This window comes from Herpailurus yagouaroundi, unplaced genomic scaffold (genome assembly GCF_014898765.1).
Source record: "Herpailurus yagouaroundi ecotype Mexico unplaced genomic scaffold, PumYag 141, whole genome shotgun sequence".
Taxonomy (NCBI): domain Eukaryota; kingdom Metazoa; phylum Chordata; class Mammalia; order Carnivora; family Felidae; genus Herpailurus; species Herpailurus yagouaroundi.
In genome coordinates, this window is record NW_024412396.1 from 40,745,327 (window position 1) to 40,765,400 (window position 20,074).

The window sequence follows — 20,074 nt, forward strand, 5'->3', positions numbered from 1 at the left end:
TTTGGCATAAACCTAAAATTTCTGTTCATTTCCAACTACCAAAGCTTGTGGCCCTCCAAGCAGAATTCCGTTCTATTTGTAAGCTTGGTACAGAAACCTTTTTAGTGGAGGACAGCAACCATGCATTCAGTAAAAAATTGTTGAATATGGATATACAAGCTCTCTGAACTGGAACATAATTCTGATTACGCTAGTATATTGTTTTTGTGTGACTTTAGATAGGTCACTCTACTTTTCCCTTAGTTTTCTCTTCTTACAGGGAGATAACAGCCATAAAAACGACGGTAAACTACTTTGCTGAGAGCTTTTTCGTTAAAGGACTGACAATAAATATCAGAGTCACAAGGCCCAGCAAACCCAAGAAGCTGAGCTTATTGAGGGCAGGGAACTTTTTTTTCTTCTTTGGAAATCAGTAGTTATCTTATTTGTTTTTTTCTGTAATACAGTTCCTGGCCTATAAAAAGGTCTCAATAAACACTGTAAATTTATGAATGTTATTAGGCAGATTGCAGTCTTGGCAGACCAGTGCCTTGTAAATCTCTTTTCTGTGATCTTTTTCATATTCAGCATCTAAAACGCCGCTGCTATTTGTTCTGGGATAAGTACCTAAGCAAGGCACTTAAAAACACCCAAGTCTAGAGAAATAATTTTTCTGTCCTCAGGGCACCATCTCGCTTTCCACGGTACCGCGCTCTAGGCTTGGGATCTGGGTCCGGAGGCTACAGGGAAGAGTTGGGAACGGGAAGCTCATTCTCCGGCCGTCTGATTGGTCGGCTCGCACTCCACTCACATGGCTCGCGTCTTTGATTGGACCTCGTGGCACCCCCTCCCTCGGCCCGCGACTACTTTGTGTGCCGGGGCTGCGCGCTTAGGTCCTCCGGCTCAGCTCACCGTCTGGGCCGGTCTGACCTAGCTCTTCGGCCCACTGCTCTGCATCGCGGGCGCCAGGAATTTCCCGAGTGCGTGCGGGTAGGAAGCATCCTAGGGAACCCCTCCTCCCCAAAGTTCTCTTTCCCGTTTTGAATAAACTTCCGCTTCAAAGGGGCTGTCGCAGCCGCGGGTCGGGAGAGAGGCTAGGCATCAAACTCAGGCCCTTGTGGGAGGTCTTTCTGTCGGGGCAGATGTAGAAACAGTTCTCACAAGATAAAACAGGGCTCCGCTAATTGCATGTGGGTGCGATGCCATTCTGTGGTCACGCCGCTAGCTGCAGCCGAACGTCCAGACCTGGGCTGCAGGGGCTGAGCAGCAGCGATCACCTCTAAAAAGTAGCAAGGAGCCTGCTTCAGTACTAGTGCTCCTTAGGGCCGCGGGCTGCACTGGCATGGGCCAGTCCTTCCCCCGGCTATCGAGAATATGGCATTCCCGGGAGATGGCGCTCCCGGGAGTGGGGAGTTCGGCTCGACTCGCCCCCAGCAGTCTCCGGCCTGCAGGCAGTAGAGGGCGGCCTGTGCTCGTGTAGGAGCCGGCGCCCTAGCGCAGTTGTTGCCCTGTTGGAAGTCTCCCGGTCCCTCTGTGGCCCGCGGCTCCCTGGCAGCGGATGCTGCAGCTACGCTATCCACGGCTCAGCTAAAAGGGGGCGGGAAGAAGCCGTGGCACATGCCAGGGTCGCCGTAGGTGGCAGCCGCCGGCGCATGCGCGCCCTCTCCCAGAAGCCTGTAACGCTGAGGGGCGCGCGCCCCCACCCGCGCGCGCACGCTTGCGCTAGCCAAGGCTTCCCCGCCTGCGCTCGTTGTCAGAGCCGCTCCGGCGCGTGCGCGCGTTATCTCCGGCAGACCCGAGTAGCCAGGTTCCCTAAGCTCCAGGCCCCCGCCCCACATCACCCCCTCCCAGCCCCAGTCAACCCGTCCCCTTCCTCTCCTCGCGGAATGGGGCCGGCGCTGCTCGGGGTCGCGCGCCCGGGACCCGGCTCGCGCTCGGTCTCGCGCTGTCAGCGACTGCCCCGCTCGCGCCGCCTCGCGCTCTCGCTCAGTCAGTGGCGCCGAAGGCTCCGTTAAGCGGCGGCGGCGGTTCCTGTTTCCGTTTCTTCGTCTCCCTTCAGTCGGGAGTAGCATCCTCCACCCAGCCACCCCTCCCACTCCCCAACGGGGCAGCTGCAGCTGAGGGCTGTGGCGGCGGCGGTGGCGGCGGCAGCTGGGGACGGCGGAGACCGCCTCTGCTCCCGCCTCGGGTAAGGGGGCGTTGGGAGCCGGGCCCCGCGCGCCTCGGGGTCTGGGGCTGGGCTAGCGCGGGATCCGAGGAGGCTCTGGGGATGTGACTGGGGCTGTCGCCGCTCTTTTCCCCCAGGCGTTCCCCGGGCCTGTTGCAGCAACTGCTGCTTACCCAGCGGCTCCCGGAAAAGTGGGGAGTAAGCCCCCGGGACGCTCCGGCGCGGCCCGGGGGCGCGAGCTGAGGGTGAGGGGCGCCTGCCTCCGCGGGTGTCCTCGGCGTCGCGCATCCTTGCTTCGGGCAGGGGCCGAAGCCGTGGAGAGGAGAAGGGATGATGGGGGCGGGGGTGGGAGGTGTCCCTCTTCTCTCCTCTCCACCTACCTGCCCTTTTGCCAGCAACTCGTTCCCTGTAGTCACGGACTGTGGGGAGGAGGATGCTTGCACGTTTCCGGCTTTCGTGAGGGGTTCTCTGGCCAGAAATCGGGGAGTGGACCCGTACAAAGATCCGCTCCCGGCGAGGGGCCAATGCCGGGGCAGTTAAAGGCGTGAGTGCCACTGCATCCCTCAATTGATGTGGAAATGATGAGCTGGCGGCTTTTGAGTATCTAAACTTATTTGGGAAGGTTCAATGAGCCCTTATTTATTAAAGAAGATTTGTCCTGCAAGAGTGAGTGGGTTGTCGGGTGCAGCACCTGTTCTTTTACTGTGGGGATTGCAATCTTCAGCCATACAGAACGTCAGAGACGCAGTGTAAGTTAAATGGCAGTGACTTGGTTAGGGTTTATCCCTGGTGAGCTCTTAGCGTTTTGCCGTATATTATTAGACTTTTGATTGAGGCCTTGGAGAAAGGCACGAAGAGGTGTTTTCTTCTATCCATGTTTGAATTAATTTACAGTTGACTTAAGCCAACTCAAGAAGGCGAACCTAGGAAATTCAGAATCTCCAGTAATAACCCCAAACTTCGAGGTAACGCAGAACAAATTTCAACAAAAGTTTTCTGTCAGTTTAGAATTAAGCTCATCAGGGGTAATTGACCGAACTTTAACTTGGCTGTCTTTAGAAACTGTAGGCAAGGTTTCATTGCAGTTTTTTTTTTTTTCTTGTTACTCCTGGGGTTAAGTGTATATTTATTTTCTTGATTAAATTTAAATTTCATGTTTTTGACGCATAATTCTTTTAAAGGGTGCATTATATAGAAAACATTTTAGGAGAGAAATTAAACATAACAGTGCTGTATTGAAATAATAGAGTAAGTTGTATTCTCCCTTCTCTGAAATAACCTAAAAAAAAACCCCTAAACGTATGCTAAATGATAAGGTCTTGTACATTGCTAACCTTATGAGATATACCATGAAATGTGTATAGAAAGTCTTAATTGCTCCATATGAAAATACAGTATTAGGGTAGTAAGGATAAGGTGGGCATTCAAACATTTGAATTTGTTATTTTACAGTTTAGTATGTAGAAATGTAGGGAGTTAAAAATGAATAGGCTGTAAGGAACATAGAAGATGGTTGGAGACCTGGATTTTCCTTTTGCTGCTTTTATAAATTGAGAATTGTACTTGAAGAGCTGAACAGCTGGAATGAAACTTGCATGGATTGCAGAAACATGCAAAAATGTATCTTTGATCAAGTAGTGAGTTAACATGAGTATATTGTGGTTTATTAGGATAGTGATTCAAAATAATTCCTATAAAATATAGCACTATATATATTGTTTAGGATGTTCTTAAAGAGTCACTTGAAGTTATTTTCCTACAGGTCAGTTCTTTTTGAGATGTATGGAATTAAAAAAATAATTCTGATTACATTATGCAGTGTTTGATTTCAGTTTTAATTAGTTATTTTAAGGTACTGGAATTTTCTTAAAAGAGGTGAATCTTGAAATTTGCTAGTGGTTTGGAAAAACTTGTTGTTTATTTTTTTAAGTACAGTTATATTAGTAGGTTGGTCTGGAGGGGGAGCTAGTGCCAAAGCAAAGAAAGCATAGCTTAATATGTGTTTGAACTTTTAAAATGCCCAAACCCTTATTTTTATGACCTGAAGGAACATAAATTTTTAATTAAAAGAGTAAAGGAATTGATATGGGCATATATCTGTATATAGTTATTTGTGGAATATATATGTATATTATATATACATTATATGTAATATATGTATTACATATAATGTATATATAATATATATACATGTATTATATATATAGTATTACAAATTAAATCTTTTCATGATCTGAAATAATGGAAAGTAGATGCTTCAGGTTTATTGAATTTCTCATTTAAAATCTCAGAAAATATGCCCCATAATGTAAAATGTGTGATAGTAAGTTTCTTAATCTTCTTGTGCATTGCATCAGAGGGGAAATATATCTTAATCCTTTGTGCAAGTTGTATGTTCATAAATTTTTTCTTTATAATAACTATAGTCCTAAAATTTCAAAAATCAAGTAGAGTCTTATATAGACGAATATATTGACTGGGTAATTAGTAAGCTAAATATTTATTGAGAGTAGAGATAATTTCATTAAGAAATGGACCCTTCAGACATCTGGAAAGCAGGATCCCAAGGTCACCTCTTAACCTCTGTCTTCTGTAATATAGCGCAGTGAGTCCAGTGGCTTTACCAAATTGAACTTGTGCCTTTGACTATAAAGCAATTATTTTTTGGTTTATGGTGCTTTATTTAGATGTCACAACTGTAATAAGTTAGATATGTTATTTTACTTCTCACAGTACACATATTCATATTCAAGGCTAGAAATTGATAATGTATGTATTAAAATCATTAGAGTTTTTTTTTTTCTGGAAATAGTGGCTGGGCTGTTTGTTCTCCATTGTTTTCCATTATGTAAATTGAATCTCAATGCTGATAAATAAAAAAAATAGATTCTTTGAAAGGAATGGCCATACCTGTGAGATGTATGGTAGTGAGATGTTTACCACTTTGAAGGGGTTTATGCTATAAATTAAACAATGTTTTATAAGACATGCCAGACTATTTTTATGTATTTTTTTCCAGTTCTTAAGTGGTTATTTTTGATTTACTATAAACTGCATTACTAAATCTCCTGGCTTAATTAAATGGTAAATCCACACATTTCATATTATAGAACACTTATAAAAGAGTTTCCATTTTACAATCAGAATAAATAGAAAAAATGTAATTTTTTAAAACTTAAAAATAAAGCACAACTAAGATTGTAAACAATTCTGAAACTACAAGTATTAATATTAATACATGCACTGGTTCTGTTGGTACTCTTCAGATGAGACACTAACTTCCAGGCTTCTACAGTCAGTGGTATAGTAGGTGTAGCCTTTAAAGGACCAGTACAAGATTTCCTTTGGTTACCTTCTTAATGAGTCTATAGTTTATATTTCTGTACCATAAAGTATATAGTTTCTTTTTGGCAGTTTGAGTTGTTATTAAATTGTAGTTTGCTATAATAAGACAAACAGGCCTAAAAGTAAAAGATATTTACAATTGATTTTTAAAAAACCATTTTAAAATTCCCAACAGAAGACTATTGTATGGGGATGAGTATGCATTTAAGATACATTTTTTAAGGTATTAGGCTCCTCTCAACCTTCCTTTCTTTCTATATTCTACTCTGCAGTCTACATCCCCTCTTACTCAACCTCCCTCCATATCCCACAATTTTCTCTTTGAAATGATTAGGGATCAGACCAATAAAACGAATGATATCACTCACTTGGCATAGGGTTATTCTTCCTTGATTAAATAAATGACTTTATATCAATATCTACAGTATTCTAAACATGTAACTCATATAAACTTTACTTTCTATTAAAAAAATTTTTTTTTAATGTTTATTTTTGAGAGAGACAGAGAGTGAGTGGGGGAGGACAGAGAGAGAGGGAGACACAATATCCAAAGTAGGTTTCAGGCTCTGAGCTGTCAGCAGAGCCAGATGCAGGGCTTGAACCTAGAAACCATGAGATCATGACCTGAGCCAAAGTCGGATACTTAACTTGACTGAGCCACCCAGGCACCCAATGTACATTTTACTGTTAATGGGAGAACACATAGGGCCCATGAAATCATGCTATGTATTTCAGTATAAGTTACTCATATTTGTTACAGAAAGTAGAGCTATATGGTTAATTTCATTTGTTTTTATTTTTGAAATTCATTTTTTAAAAATGTTTATTTTTGTGAGGCAGCCAGAGAGCATGAGAGAGCGTGAGTGGGGGAGGGGCAGAGACTGCCTTTCAACCCACTCAACCATCCAGGTACCTCTCACTTAAGTTTTCTTTTAAAAAGACTTTAATTATCAAAACCCAATACCTCACTCATCGGCTACTTTTTAAAAAAAAAAAATTTTTTTTTCAACGTTTATTTATTTATTTGGGACAGAGAGAGACAGAGCATGAACGGGGGCGGGGGGCACAGAGAGAGAGGGAGACACAGAATCGGAAACAGGCTCCAGGCTCTGAACCATCAGCCCAGAGCCTGACGCGGGGCTCGAACTCACGGACCGCGAGATCGTGACCTGAGCTGAAGTCAGACGCTTAACCGACTGCGCCACCCAGGCGCCCCACTCATCGGCTACTTTTAAAAAATATCTTTTTCTGGGGCTTCTGGGTTGCTCAGTCAGTTAAGTGGCCGACTTTGGCTTAGGTCATGATCTCATCGTTCCTGATTTTGAGCCCCGCATCGGGTTCTGCACTGACTGTGGAGCAGTCTGCTTGGGATTCTCTCTCTCTCTTTCTCAAAATAAGTAAGTAAACTTAAAAAAATATATGTCTTTTTGTGATAGTTTTTTTTTTTTTTTTTTTGTGGTCAGAAAATGACATGTGAAGAGGAAATATGTCTCAGGTTTTTAAAAAAATTGACAAATTTTACCAATATAAGGCTAGTGCTGATGTGGTTCAAACTTGTCTTTGCTATTGCTCTCTTTTCTTTTATATTGGTTCTATAGTATAGCCTCATTGAAGCACTGAAATAAAGCTTGAAAATCACTATTAAAATGCCTCCTATGTTTTTTGTATCTTGGAACTGGGTTTTTCAAATGTATCTTAGCAGTGGGATAAACTGAATGAATATGACTCAACATACTTATTTTATGATCAGACTTAGCATTTTTACTTGTCACAGTCTTGATGACTGGTTAATGTAAATAAAGTTCACAGTATAAAATAAATAATAAAATGCTAATATCAATTGTAGATGTAAATGGGAAATTAAACTGATGTTTATTTTATAGAATCTGAGTTATGAGAAATATTACATGATACGAACTTTAAATGTAACTTTCTGATTATAAATGAATAAAAGTAACATAAAAACGGGAGAGTCTTCTGTTTGATTTACTACAAACATACAACTAAAATGAACCTGTTTTATGTTTGTATAAATTTTTTTATTCAATTGACTGTTAATGAACCATGAATGAGTTTTAAATTTTTAATAATTTTGTGGCTGGTTATTTATATTATAATATCCCTTAAATGAGATATGAAATTCCATTAATACCTGGAGCCAAAATAATTTGCCTGTGGTAAAAAAGGTATTTACAAACCATCAAACTATAAAAGCATAGCAATGTTATTAAATGACTAAGTCATCACTCCATAAGCTAGTTTTAAAAATCATGTGTATAATTTTTAAAATCTAATTGATCATAATATCGTGATTGGTAAAATATAATTGATCAAAATATAATTTGTAGCTTCTATATTATACATTGTTTCAGATTTTAGCTATGTTTGGGGCAGTCAGTGAAGGGAGGGAGATTGAGAGAGTCAGAGGATCTTACTGGTTGATGAGCCTGCTTTGTTTGGAGGTGAGGGGGATTTCTTCTTCAGTTTTTCTTCCTCCATTTCCTTCTTTTCTCTGTCATCCTTCCTCTCCCAGTAGTGGGAGGGAGTTGACCATCCTTATAGGGTTTTTTTTTTTTTTTTCTTATAGAGTTCATACAAAGAACATTTCCTGATAAAACATTAGCTTTTATGTTACAATAGATTTATTATAATGATTTCATTTCCTTTGAGGCAATAGGCAAGAGACTTAGAACTTTAGTTGGGGCAGGGTTTAATATGATTTATTAAAAATGATTTTGTAACTCCATATAAAAAGGGATATGGGGTTGTTGGTTCATTGTTAAGGGTGCTGTATCAGTCACATTATTGTTCTGCTTAATATTTAATATATCACAAACCCCTCTTCCAGTTTCCTGGAATGTATTTTCATGTCTCCTCTGTTGTCTTCATCTGTGGAGTATCTGTTTACAAGGAATTGGTTTTTAGAATATCTCTTCAACTTCTTTGTGTGCCCTCATTGCAGTAATAAAAATGTAAAAAAAAAAAAAAAATGTTGTGTCCCTTGAAGAGGACTAACAAACTAAAATGAACAGCAGCGTTCTCCATTCATGGGAGTACTGTTAGCAAGTTTAAGCCAGTTACTGTGAAAAGGTCACAGGGAGAAAGTGTGTCTCATAATTCGGGCCCCAATCATTTGGGATCTGATTGATTAAGTTTCTCTAACACATGGGATTGTACCTGAAAGAGATATATATTCAGCTGAGATTGTTACATTTTTCATGTCTTGAGTTCTTTGAATAACTACTTAATTCATTCAGTTACCAAATGTCAAAATATTGTAATTTTGAGAAACCTACTCTTTAAAATTAAGAGCTTAAGCTAGGGTAAATATTTTGCTTTCTTTTTATAAGTTGCAGATTTTTCTTTCTCTTTTAGGAAGTTTGGTGAAACTCTAGGGCTTAGGAAGGTGGTAATTGAAATTCTTGAGGCCAAAAAGTCTTTCCTTAGCCTTAGTAAACTGAACCCCAGCAGAATGGGAAATGTAGGTTTACTAAGTAATTTTGACTGTTTCCTCTGACATAATTACAGATATCTAGGTCTCCGTTAATTAAAAGTCTGTTTATTTTTAAGGTTCAAACAGTGGTACTTCTTTTTTTTTAATTTTTTTTTCAACATTTTTTATTTATTTTTGGGACAGAGAGAGACAGAGCATGAACGGGGGAGGGGCAGAGAGAGAGGGAGACACAGAATCGGAAACAGGCTCCAGGCTCTGAGCCATCAGCCTAGAGCCCGACGCGGGGCTCGAACCCACGGTCCACGAGATCGTGACCTGAGCTGAAGTCGGACGCTTAACCGACTGCGCCACCCAGGCGCCCCAAACAGTGGTACTTCAAATAGGTGTAAAGCATTAACTGTTATGAGAGAGATATAACTTATTTTTAATTTGTAAGTAAAGAATAGGCTGTCAGTGCTGAATAAGCTGAAGAAATGTATGCCTAATTAGGATGCACAAATAATAAACTAAAGAAACTTGCTAATATACAATTAAAAATGGCTCCTCTAAATAAAAAGACTATTAGTGTTTACATTATAATGGCCCAAAGATGTCATGAAAATGAAATCACTAAAGAATTCTGTTTTGGAGCAATTTGTCAGACCAGATAACAGTCTGTTATCCTTTAAACTGTCTGCAGAGGCTTATTTACATCAGTGCTGGTCCTACCTAAAGGGAAATAATGATCAATAACCAAAGTGTTTTCACGGGAATTTTATGCACGTTTCCTATGTGTATATTTGTGCACTTCTTGTTACTTTGTTTCCATGGAAAATGTAAGGTTGGAAAATAACATACCCAGGTTTTGGAAATTCTGAAGGGAAAAGGATCTGAAGTTTGGAAAAAAGCTTTTCTTTTTAGTGTGTTTTACTGATACTTTTGATAGTGATAATTTCCTGAGACTTGTATGGACTTAAAGCCAAATCTGAGTTCTTTAACTTATTTTTTGAATAGCTTTATTGAAATCTAAATTATGTCTCATAAAATTCACAGTTTAAGTTTTAATAAATTTATACAGTTGTATAACAATTACCACAATTTAATTTTAGAATGCTTTCATCCGCCAGAAAGCTTCCCCGTCCGTGCCCACTTTCCCGATTCCTGCTCCTATCCCGCAGCCCTAGGCAGCCACTGATCTGCTTTTGTTTCTATAGTTTTGCCACTTCTAGAAATTTGATGTTAATGGAATCATACACTATGTAGTCTTTTGTGTCTGGCTCCTTTTAATATAATCCTGTTTAGTCATTTGAATGAATGGTTAAAGTAGAAAAGCTTTGAACTTGAAATCAGGAGACTTGGATATGAGTGTTGGCTTTGCCACCAAATGTGTAAACTTGGGTAAGCCACCTGTTGCCTCTGCCTCTGCTGCTTTTTCCATAAAATCAAATTATTTTGATTTTCTTCTATTCCAGTTTTTACAGCTGGGTAGACATTCACTGAGCTTTTCCTAGAATGTACCTTAACTCTTCCCCTTAAATATAGTCACTTTATTTTATTTTATTTTATTTTTTTCAATCAGAAATGAAGCTTATGGTCTAATATATGTGAGTCAACAATGGAGGAATTTGGGACTGTCTTGAAGAAACAAGACAGCTGATTAAACTTTTTCTTGAGCATTTCTTAGTTCAGGTGTATAACTTTGAGAATAGGGACAATGATAAATGCTGAGTTAATAATAAATATCTTTGAAGAGAATAAAGGTAAAGTTGAATAATCCTCAGAAGTAGAGCTTTAAAATGGATTGAAGCTTATGAATGTAAGAAAAAGACTATGCTTTAAATAAATGTTTTTGTTTTGAGAGTAGAATGTGGTGTGGAGAGATTTTAGTTAAGTTTAAGATGACTTAGGCTCAAGGCAGCTGTGTGAGATTAGACTGTTTTTTTTAAGAACCAATGGAAATGTATAGCTACCATTGGGAAGACTGTCCTAGGGCTCATGAACAGGCAAAGCTGACAGGTAATATTCAGGTGACAAACTAAGGAAAAAATACACATATAGGGAATTAAAATTAGTGCTGTATGTGTGTAAATGTATATGTTTGTAACAGGAGTAGACAACTGACTGAGTAGGCTAGCATCAGGTATATACCAGAGGGGTAATGGACATTTTCACTATAGTATGCAAAAAGATAGGGCATTGAATAACAACTAGCTAAATTTAAAAATGAGAGTGCTATAACTACTTTGAATATTGAATAATTTGACTCTTAGAAACCATCAGAGCTGCTTATATTATCTATAATAGTAGGAACTGTGGCTGTAAAATGATCGCATTTTTATTTTTACCTAACTTACTAGAATGTATGAGTGGTAACCCACGGAGCAGACAGTGTGGAGGAGGGGAATATAGTCATAAATATATTTTAGTGATGGTGTCATTATAGCAGCATAAAATTTCTTGCATGTTTTATTTTGTAATTTTTTTTTAACGTTTATTTATTTTTGAGACAGAGAGACATTATGAACGGGGGAGGGTCAGAGAGAGAGGGAGACACAGAATCTGAAACAGGCTCCGGGCTCTGAGCTGTCAGCACAGAGCCCAACGCGTGGCTTGAACTCACAGACTGTGAGATCATGACCCGAGCTGAAGTCGGACTCTCAACTGACTGAGCCACCCAGGCGCCCCTTGTTGCATGTTTTATAGTCATATTTTTTGTTCATGAGTGGTATTTCTAACTTAGATAAACCACCTTATGATAACCAGAAATATCCCCAATGTGAAACCTATATTTAATAAATGAAGATTTGTCACTTTGACAATAATATATAGATTATGTTAAGACTTTAAAGGAGTTCTAAAAGTTGAATCCCATAGCTTTTTATGCAATGGCAGCATTCTAGGAGTAAGTATGAGAGCTTTATTTTTTTTCTTAAAAGTTTTTAAAAAAATGTTTATTTATTTTGAGAGAGAGAAAGAGAGAGAGAGAGAATGCATGCACATGAGCAGCGGAGGGGCAGAGAGAGGGAGAGAGAGAAAGAATCCCAAGCAAGCTTGTGCTGCCAGCACAGAGTTGGATATGGGGCTCAAACTATAAGATCATGACCTGAGCCAAAGCAAGAGTCCCACACTTAACTGACTGAACCACCCGGGTGCCCCAAGTATGAGAGCTTTCTAAAGTGACTATTTTATGGCAATCATATTCTTTTAAATATATGCCATACCATATTTATTTTTAAATGTTTCACAGAATTTGTAATATGTATAAAGTATCTGAATATGAGTTATGTAATTGGAAAATTTTGGGGGTAAAGGAAAAGAGACACTTACTTCTATAACTTTTGGAGCTTCAAAATATTAAAGGTCATATTTTCCCAGGAAATTTTATTGTTTTAAATATTTTTGTTTTTTAAAAGTTTATTTATTTTGAGAGAGAGAGAGAGAACCCCAAGCAGGCTCCTTGTGGTCAGTGTGCAGAGCCCCACGGGGGGCTTGAACTCATGAAACCCTGAGATCATAACCTGAGCTGAAATCCAGAGTGGGGTGCTTAACTGACTGCTACTCAGGCGCCCTGGGAATTTTTACTATTATTATTTTTTAATTAAAAAGTTTTTAAAAAATGTTTTACTTATGAGAGAGAGAGAAAGAGAGAGAGAGAGAGAGAGAGAGAGAGAGAGAGAACGAGTGGGGGAGGGGCAGAGTGAGAGAGGGACACAGAATTGGAAGCAGGCTCCAGGCTCTGAGTTGACAGCACAGAGCTGGACGCAGGGCTTGAACTCACAAACTATGAGATCATGACCTGAGCCAAAGTTGGAGGCTTTACTGACTGAGCCATCCAGGTGCCCAGGAATTTTTATTTTTAATCATAGTAATAAATGAGCAGCTGTCAAAAGATAAAGCCAGTTTTAAGTTTAGATTCCTGTTCTCTGTATATCACATACTTGATTTTAAGAAAATAGACTACTTAAGGATTTCTTAAATAATCAAATACTGCTTGGATATTTAAGCAAAGCATCAGAGCAAGACTAGAAAACATTGAAGCAATAAAAATGATTAATTTAAAAGTTCTGTAACATAGTAAAGAAAAAAATGCAGTAATATACAATAGAAAAGAAGATATACAGAAAGAACATCATTACCTCACATCAGACATAGTAGGCTGTCTTTACAATGAATACCAGTCAAATCAAATAGGCTACAGAATTTGTGCCCTTCTACTAGGCAGGTGGAAATGAGATGAACAATTAATTATAGGGTGTGCACCAGAATACCCACTTACATTGTTTGGCAAGTCTTTTCTAATTGACTTCCTACAGGGGCTTTTTCAGACCTTTTCCTACTCTCTTTCTAGCCCCTGATTCTAGCCTGCTCTAAGACTTTGTAGGTTGTTTTCAATTAACTGTTTTTTTTTGAAAAGAGTAGCAAGATTAAGGCCATCAAACAATCTTCGTCAGCTTTGCTTTTCTTTATCTCTAAATTGTTTAATTTCTCTTCTCTACCATTTAGTGTTAGGGATGTGTCTTTAGGCTTTCATGACTAGTTGTTTTATCCCTTCTATTGGAATATATGGGTTCATTAGTTAACTCTTTTATTATTTTTACTTGAATCTCCCCCAACATCTTCAATGGCCTAAAAAAAAAATGCACCCAAAAAACATCTTTTCTTATTTTTTTCTTCTCTTTCCCCCTCTTTTTTTTATGTTATCCAACAGCCCAAAAGAAAAAGCAACATGTATATTGTTTATATTTTGCTACCTTCTTTTTCACTAAAGCTGTTCTCTCTGTTATTACCAGTGACCTGAATTGCCAAATGGGGACTTTTTTTCAGTTTTAATTCTTGTTTTTTTAATTCTCCAGAATCCTTCTCCCTTCTCATAACTTTGTAGTCCTTCTAGCTCTCCTGTATATTGTAGCCACTCTTCTTTTCATTCACAGGGCCAACTTGTTTCCTGAGTATTTGCTTTATGTATTTTTCTACATCTAGCTTCTTTTCCTTGGAATACTACCTGGTCTGTTGGCTTCAGTGAGTACCTCTTTCAGGTGACTCCTGTACTGTAAGTTCCCAAACTCCCAATTTCCAGCTGGAGAGTTCCACCTGTTTGTCATGCCATCAAGCTCAACATACTCAAATTTGAATTTTCTCTCATTTTCTTTCTTCTAAAATGTAGTTTTATTTCTAACTTTCCTTTCTCTATTAAATAGGCCTATTCCTCCATTGCCCAAACTTGAACTCTGAGTCATCTGTGAGTTCCCCATCAGATCCATTCAGTTGTTAAATTGGGAATTCTGTTACTACAGTGTTTCTCTATTTCATCTGCTCTTTTCTGTTTCATTTTTTACTAGAGAAATTTTTACTGCAGAAGTTTCTTATTACCACTAACATAAATAATTGTAATTTGGTAATTGCTATGATAGAGAGGAGGCAGAGGCAGCAAGCAGTTCTATTAGTGTATGTTAAGTGGAGAAGGCTGTATTGAAAGGAGGTGACATTTAGGCTTAGTATCAAAGAATAAGTAGGGGCATTCCAGGCAGACAAGCTGAAGAAAGACTTATTAGAAGTTTATTATATGTTGTCAACCTATAAGACTTTTTGCTTTAATCCTTATTGCATGTGTGTATGTTTCCAATGGGCATATGCAATTGCCTTTCTTCAAATACTGATGAACGTAAGTGAATGAACGATGTAAAGCCAGAATGATACAAAGTAACATACCTTTATTACCTAGCTTTGAATGAGTTGGGGGCACCTGGGTGGCTCAGTCGGTTAAGCGTCTCTTTGTTTGGTTGAGACTCAGATCATGATCTCATGGTTCATGGGTCATTGGACTCTGTGCTGATGGCATGAAGCCTGCTTAGGATTCTGTCTTCCTCTCTTTCTGCCCCTCCCCTGCTTGTTCCTCTCTGTCTCAAAAATAAAGAAACATTAAAAAAAAAAAAAAAAGAATGAATATAGAGTGATAAAATGTCAAGTGGTGAAAAGGAAGCACTACCTGGATTGAAGACTTCAAATCTGACTAAACTTTACATTAAAAGCTGTCTGTAAGGTTCCTGGTACTTGGAATGTAAATCTTTAGTGGACGTCTGTTTTCAGTCTACATATAGCTCTATTTTTTTATTTCTATCTCTTTACAGCAGGGCTAGGTAATATTTATATATTAACAGCCACCAATATTGAAAATAAGTTAACTGAAGGCCACAGCAGGTAAAGAGATAATTTACTGTTTTTATTCTCTTAGAGAAACAAATTATTTTGTGCTTTTAAAACCCTAGATGGCTCAGTTGGTTGAGGGTCTGACTTCAGTTCAGGTCATGATCTTACAGTTTGTGAGTTCGAGCCTTGCATTGGGCTCACTGCTGTCAGTACAGAGCCTGCTTCAGATCCTTTCTGCCCCTTCCCCACTTGTGCTGTCTCTCTCTCTCTCAAAACAAACAAACGAACAAACAAACAAAACCAAAAAACCTTGGGGCACCTGGTGGCCCAGTTGGTTAAGCATCCGACTTTGGCTCAGGTCATGATCCTGGAGTTTTGAGTTCGAGCCCCGTGTTGGGCTCTGTGCTGAAGCTCAGAGCCTGGAGCCTGGTTTGGATTCTTTGTCTCCCTCTCTTTCTGCCCCTCCCCTGCTTGTGGCCTCTTTCTCTTTCTCAAAAATGAATAAACATTAAAAAAAAAAAAAGAAACCTTAAAAAACATAAAATCGGAAGCATTAAAACCAATAGTTCTAAATTGGCCTAAAAAGGTAACTTACTGTCTTTGTAAGTGGAAAGCAGAGATGGAGCAGTCCAAGAACAAACAGATCCAGGAATTTAAATGATGTCTTCAGGATACTCTCCATTTCTTGAGTTTACTTCTTTCTGTATGTTGGTCTTATTTTCTGTTAATGTTAGAAGTCTTTCATGGCAGAGATGCACGGTCCTCAGATCACTGAGAGCTTATGGTGAAGAACTAAGAACTTTGTGAAGGAAGGCCTCTGATGGGGTCCATCCTTGGGCTGATCACTGTGGGGAATTATCATTAGCATTATCATCAGAACCACATAAAATGGGGGAAGGTCAGTTCCCTAAAGGATGGGAGTGCTAGTAAGTAGAGAAATGGGTGGAAGGAATGTGAAGTAGGCAAAAACAATTTATAGTCATTGTAGAGGAGGAAGAAAGAAAGGTAGTAGACAGAGAGAGATGTGTACATAGGAGAGAGAAATGGGTAAAGAAAGGAAAGGGGACTAGTATCAGTTGAGAATGTGGTAAGCCTTGTTTTAAGCATTTTACATTTTATCTCTATAGCTGATTAGGGGAAGCTGCATTATCTCCAGAGCATAACCATTTCTAGAACTAATAATTTTAAAAAACCTTTTCATTCTTTTTTTTTATTTGACATATTTCCTTTATTTTTTCATGAATTAAATTTTCTTTTAATTTGTAAATTTACATGCAGTAAAATTCATATTTTGTGATATACCATTCTATGTGTTTTGACGAAGGTATAGAATGTGTATCCACCACCACTTGGTAATTAATCAAGACACAGAGTTCCTTTTGCCCCTTTGTAATTAGCCTCTCCCCACCCATCTCCAACCTTGTGGTAAACCCTGATCTGTTCTCCATGGCTGTTGTTTTGCTTTTACCAGAATGTCATGTAAGTAGAATCATAATTGTGTAGACTTTTGGGTCAGCCTCTTTCACTTGGAACATGCCTTTGAAATTCATTCTTGTTGTTGCATGTATCAGTAATTTATTCTTTTTCATTGCTAAGTAGTAATCCATAGTATGAATGTACCATCGTTTGTTTATTTATCCATCTGTTGAAAAATGTTTGAGTTATTTCTAGTTTTTGGCAACTGTGAATAAAACTGCTGTAAACATTTGAGAATTGCTTTTTATATGAACGTAAACTTTCATTTCACTTGGGTAAATACCCAGGAGTCACATGGTAAGTATATGTTTAATTTTGTAGGTAACTCCCAAACTCTTTTCCAAAGTGGCTATACCATTTTGAATTCCCACCAGCAATATATGAGAATTCCAGTTGCTGTTCATCCTTGTTAGCACTTGGTATTGGTCAGGTTTTTTGTTTTTGTTTTTGTTGTTACAGGTTTTTTGTGTTGTTTTGATTTCAACTCTTTTAATAGGTGTATATCACTGTGGTTTTAAATTATACTTTCCTGATGGTTAATGATGCTGGGTATTTTTTATGTGCTTTAAAATACCTTTCTTTAGAAAAAATACCTTTCTTTAACATTCTGAGAATACTTATCTGCTTTTTAAAAAATGATTGCAGTGATTTTGAAAACAGAACATTAAATGGCCTTGACAAGGCTTTTGATAAGCATTTATTTGGGTTATAGCTGGTACATTGCACAACCCAGAGGACAGCATTCACATAAAAAAAAAAAAAAAAGGCTCTCTGGAGTTGTGCAATGCAGCAGTGTTGGCTATATATTTACAGCCATTATCTAGAATTATCGGTGATTAAGTTTCATGGAAAATCTGAGTACTATCAAATGATGCCTTTAAAAATCATTTTTCAGTGTTTCTCTGAAATGAAATTTTGTTCAGTAGCAGGTTCTAAAGAAATGCCCTACAGGCAGTATGTCTAATGGATCAGTCTTGGGAGACAGAAAGGCCTATTTCAGATACTCAACTCTGCCATTTACTGCATGAATGACCTTGGGCATCTTATCTAATAGCTTCTTTGAGCCATTTCTTTATCAGCAAAACAGGGTCGATAGTATCTCCCTTTTGTGGCTGTGGTAAGAATTATCAATAACGTATGTAAAATACCTGATACAGATGGACCTCTTCAAGTTACAACTGCTTTCACTTCTATTTCTTACTACTACCTAGTACTGATTACCCAAAAGCCATATCCAGCAGAGGCTTTAGGGTACCAGCAAAGTGGAGGAAAAAGAATTTGAAAAAATATTGAAAGCACTTAATATTAAAAAATTTTTTTGAAGTAGTATTCTGAAAAAAAATAATTTTATTGGACTAACTTAATCTTAGTTGTATAATATTTAATACGGTGGGGGTAAAGGATTATACTGTTGTATTTTCTGTACTTGGGGCTTCTAGAGGTCTTAATTTGGTCCTACCACCATCACCACCACAGCCACCTCTATCATGCCTGTGGTAAAGAAAGACTCAAATATATCACCTAATGTTAGGGCCTTAGAAATGCAGTTTCCTTGTTTGAGACAAGAAGATGATATGAATAAATACTAGTTGACATAGTTCTGTAAAGTGAGAATATTTGAAGTTCTAGGGAATTATATTTTAAGATTTTTTTTAAACTTTATAATTTTTTCATGATTATTCTTTAAAAATTTTTTAAAATTCCGGTTAACATACAGTGTCGCATTAGTTTCAGGTGTACAGTTTAGTGATTCAGTACTTAAATATGACATTCTGTGCTTATCACAAGTGCACTCCTTAATCCCCATCACCCATTTAATCCATCCCCACACCCACCTGCCCTCTTCATGATTATTCTTGTGATTCCATGGTGATTATAGTAAACTCCTTAAAATGGCAAGGAAGGAAAAACAGGGAGATTAGATATACTTTATGAATATAAGGACGAGGTTTACCAAGTAATGGAGTGGGTATGCAGAAGAGTTTAGGCTAAGTTTCTGGACCTGGAAATAACTTAAGTCTTAAGTGAAGAAGAGTGATAGTGTGATTTTGTTTGGTTTTAAAAGGTCTCTCTGTACCTTGGTGTTTTCTAAAAAATGTCTCTTTACCTTGGTGTTTTCTATTTGTTAGACATACTTGTTTTATACCTTTGTAAACTGAAGTGGTTTTACAACTTTGAGCCAAATTATTTTGATTCACACTTTTATTTCTCAAATGGACTTTTTTTTGGGTAATCATATGGAGCAGAGTAAGAAATAGTCTAAGAAGGTCCTTTTTTTTTTTTTTTAAAGTTCTTATTTTAATTCTAGTTAGTTAACATACTGTGTTATATTAGTTTCAGGAGTACAATATAGTGATTCAACAATTCCATATATTACCCACTGCTCATCACAAGTGTACTCCTTAATCCCCCCTCACCTATTTCACCCATCCCCCCACCCTCCTTCCCTCTGGTAACCATCACTTTGTTTTCTGTAGTTAAGAATCTAAAGGTCTCTCTCTTTTTCCATTTCTTCTTCTCTCTCAGGTAAGTAATAGATCAAAAACATTTCATTTTAGCCATTATGTAGCTTGAGATTAGAGAAGGAAAATTTGCATTCACATCTCCTAGCTTCATCTGCCTTTGTTGCCTTTTACCTACTGTGGCATATTCTTCGTTTTTCTCAAATTAACAAAATGTAGATATTTAGTGGGCACTATCTTCTACTTGCTGAAAGACTAAATTTCCGAGGTTCTCTTGCAGCTAGGTATAACCTTATGAAGAAGTTCTGATCAGTGATATGTAAGTGGAAGTGTGTGATACTTCCAAAATTCTATTTAAAGGGAGAGTTGTACCCTTTTAATCTTTTTCTCCAGCTGCCAACTTAGACCATGAGGACAGGGGCTATATTCCAAGGATGGTGGATTAGAGAGTGGAAGGATACTTTTATGTTGGTGACATGGTAGAACAGACCTGGACTGCCTGTTTTCAGATTATTTTATGTCAGAGAGAAGTAAACTTGTATTTTTTTAAGCCACAGTGAATTTGGTTTTTCTGTTATGTGTAGTTGAATCTACTCCCCTCCCCCCCGCCACTAGCACCCCCACATTCTAAAGCAGCCTCCTTTCTCTTACTCTGTGGTTGAACTCTTGGTGCCATTCACCTTTCCACTTCTAAATCGCTGAAATCCCTACTCTCGTCATTTTCCATAGTATTTGTTCATAGGCACAACACTGTAATTAGAAACTGCTACGAGTGCTAGTTATGTAGTTTCTGAAATTTTAATAACTCTGAAGAAACTTTTAAGACAAGACTACAAAAGAATGTATAAATGTAGTTACAAATATTTTATTTCCTGGTGAAAAAAATATGATTTCTAAAAAATAATGTATAAATACAAACCTGCCCCCCAGCTTCCTGCCCCAGTCCCCAATGGTGATAGACAGATCGATTTGGTTAATTGGCTACCAGAAATTCTTCCAGTGATTATGTCTACATCACTGATAACCCTCTTGTTATCTGCCTGTTTTGGATCACTCATTGTACTC

The 20,074-nt window shown here is 38.3% G+C and overlaps 1 protein-coding gene across 9 annotated transcripts in view; it reads left to right on the top strand.

Annotated features, from left to right (window-relative positions):
• Window positions 1-847: 847 nt before the first annotated feature.
• The window catches only part of FUT8 (fucosyltransferase 8), a 308,814-nt gene continuing 289,587 nt past the window's right edge, over window positions 848-20,074 (top strand). For 7 of the 9 annotated variants that reach the window (XM_040477412.1, XM_040477407.1, XM_040477413.1 and 4 more), the window contains exon 1: window positions 1,627-2,167. The gene's annotated coding sequence lies outside the window, so the exon portion shown is untranslated. Of the gene's footprint in view, window positions 970-1,626; window positions 2,168-20,074 lie in introns of those variants that run through there. The other 2 variants (XM_040477408.1, XM_040477410.1) reach the window with 2 other exon arrangements.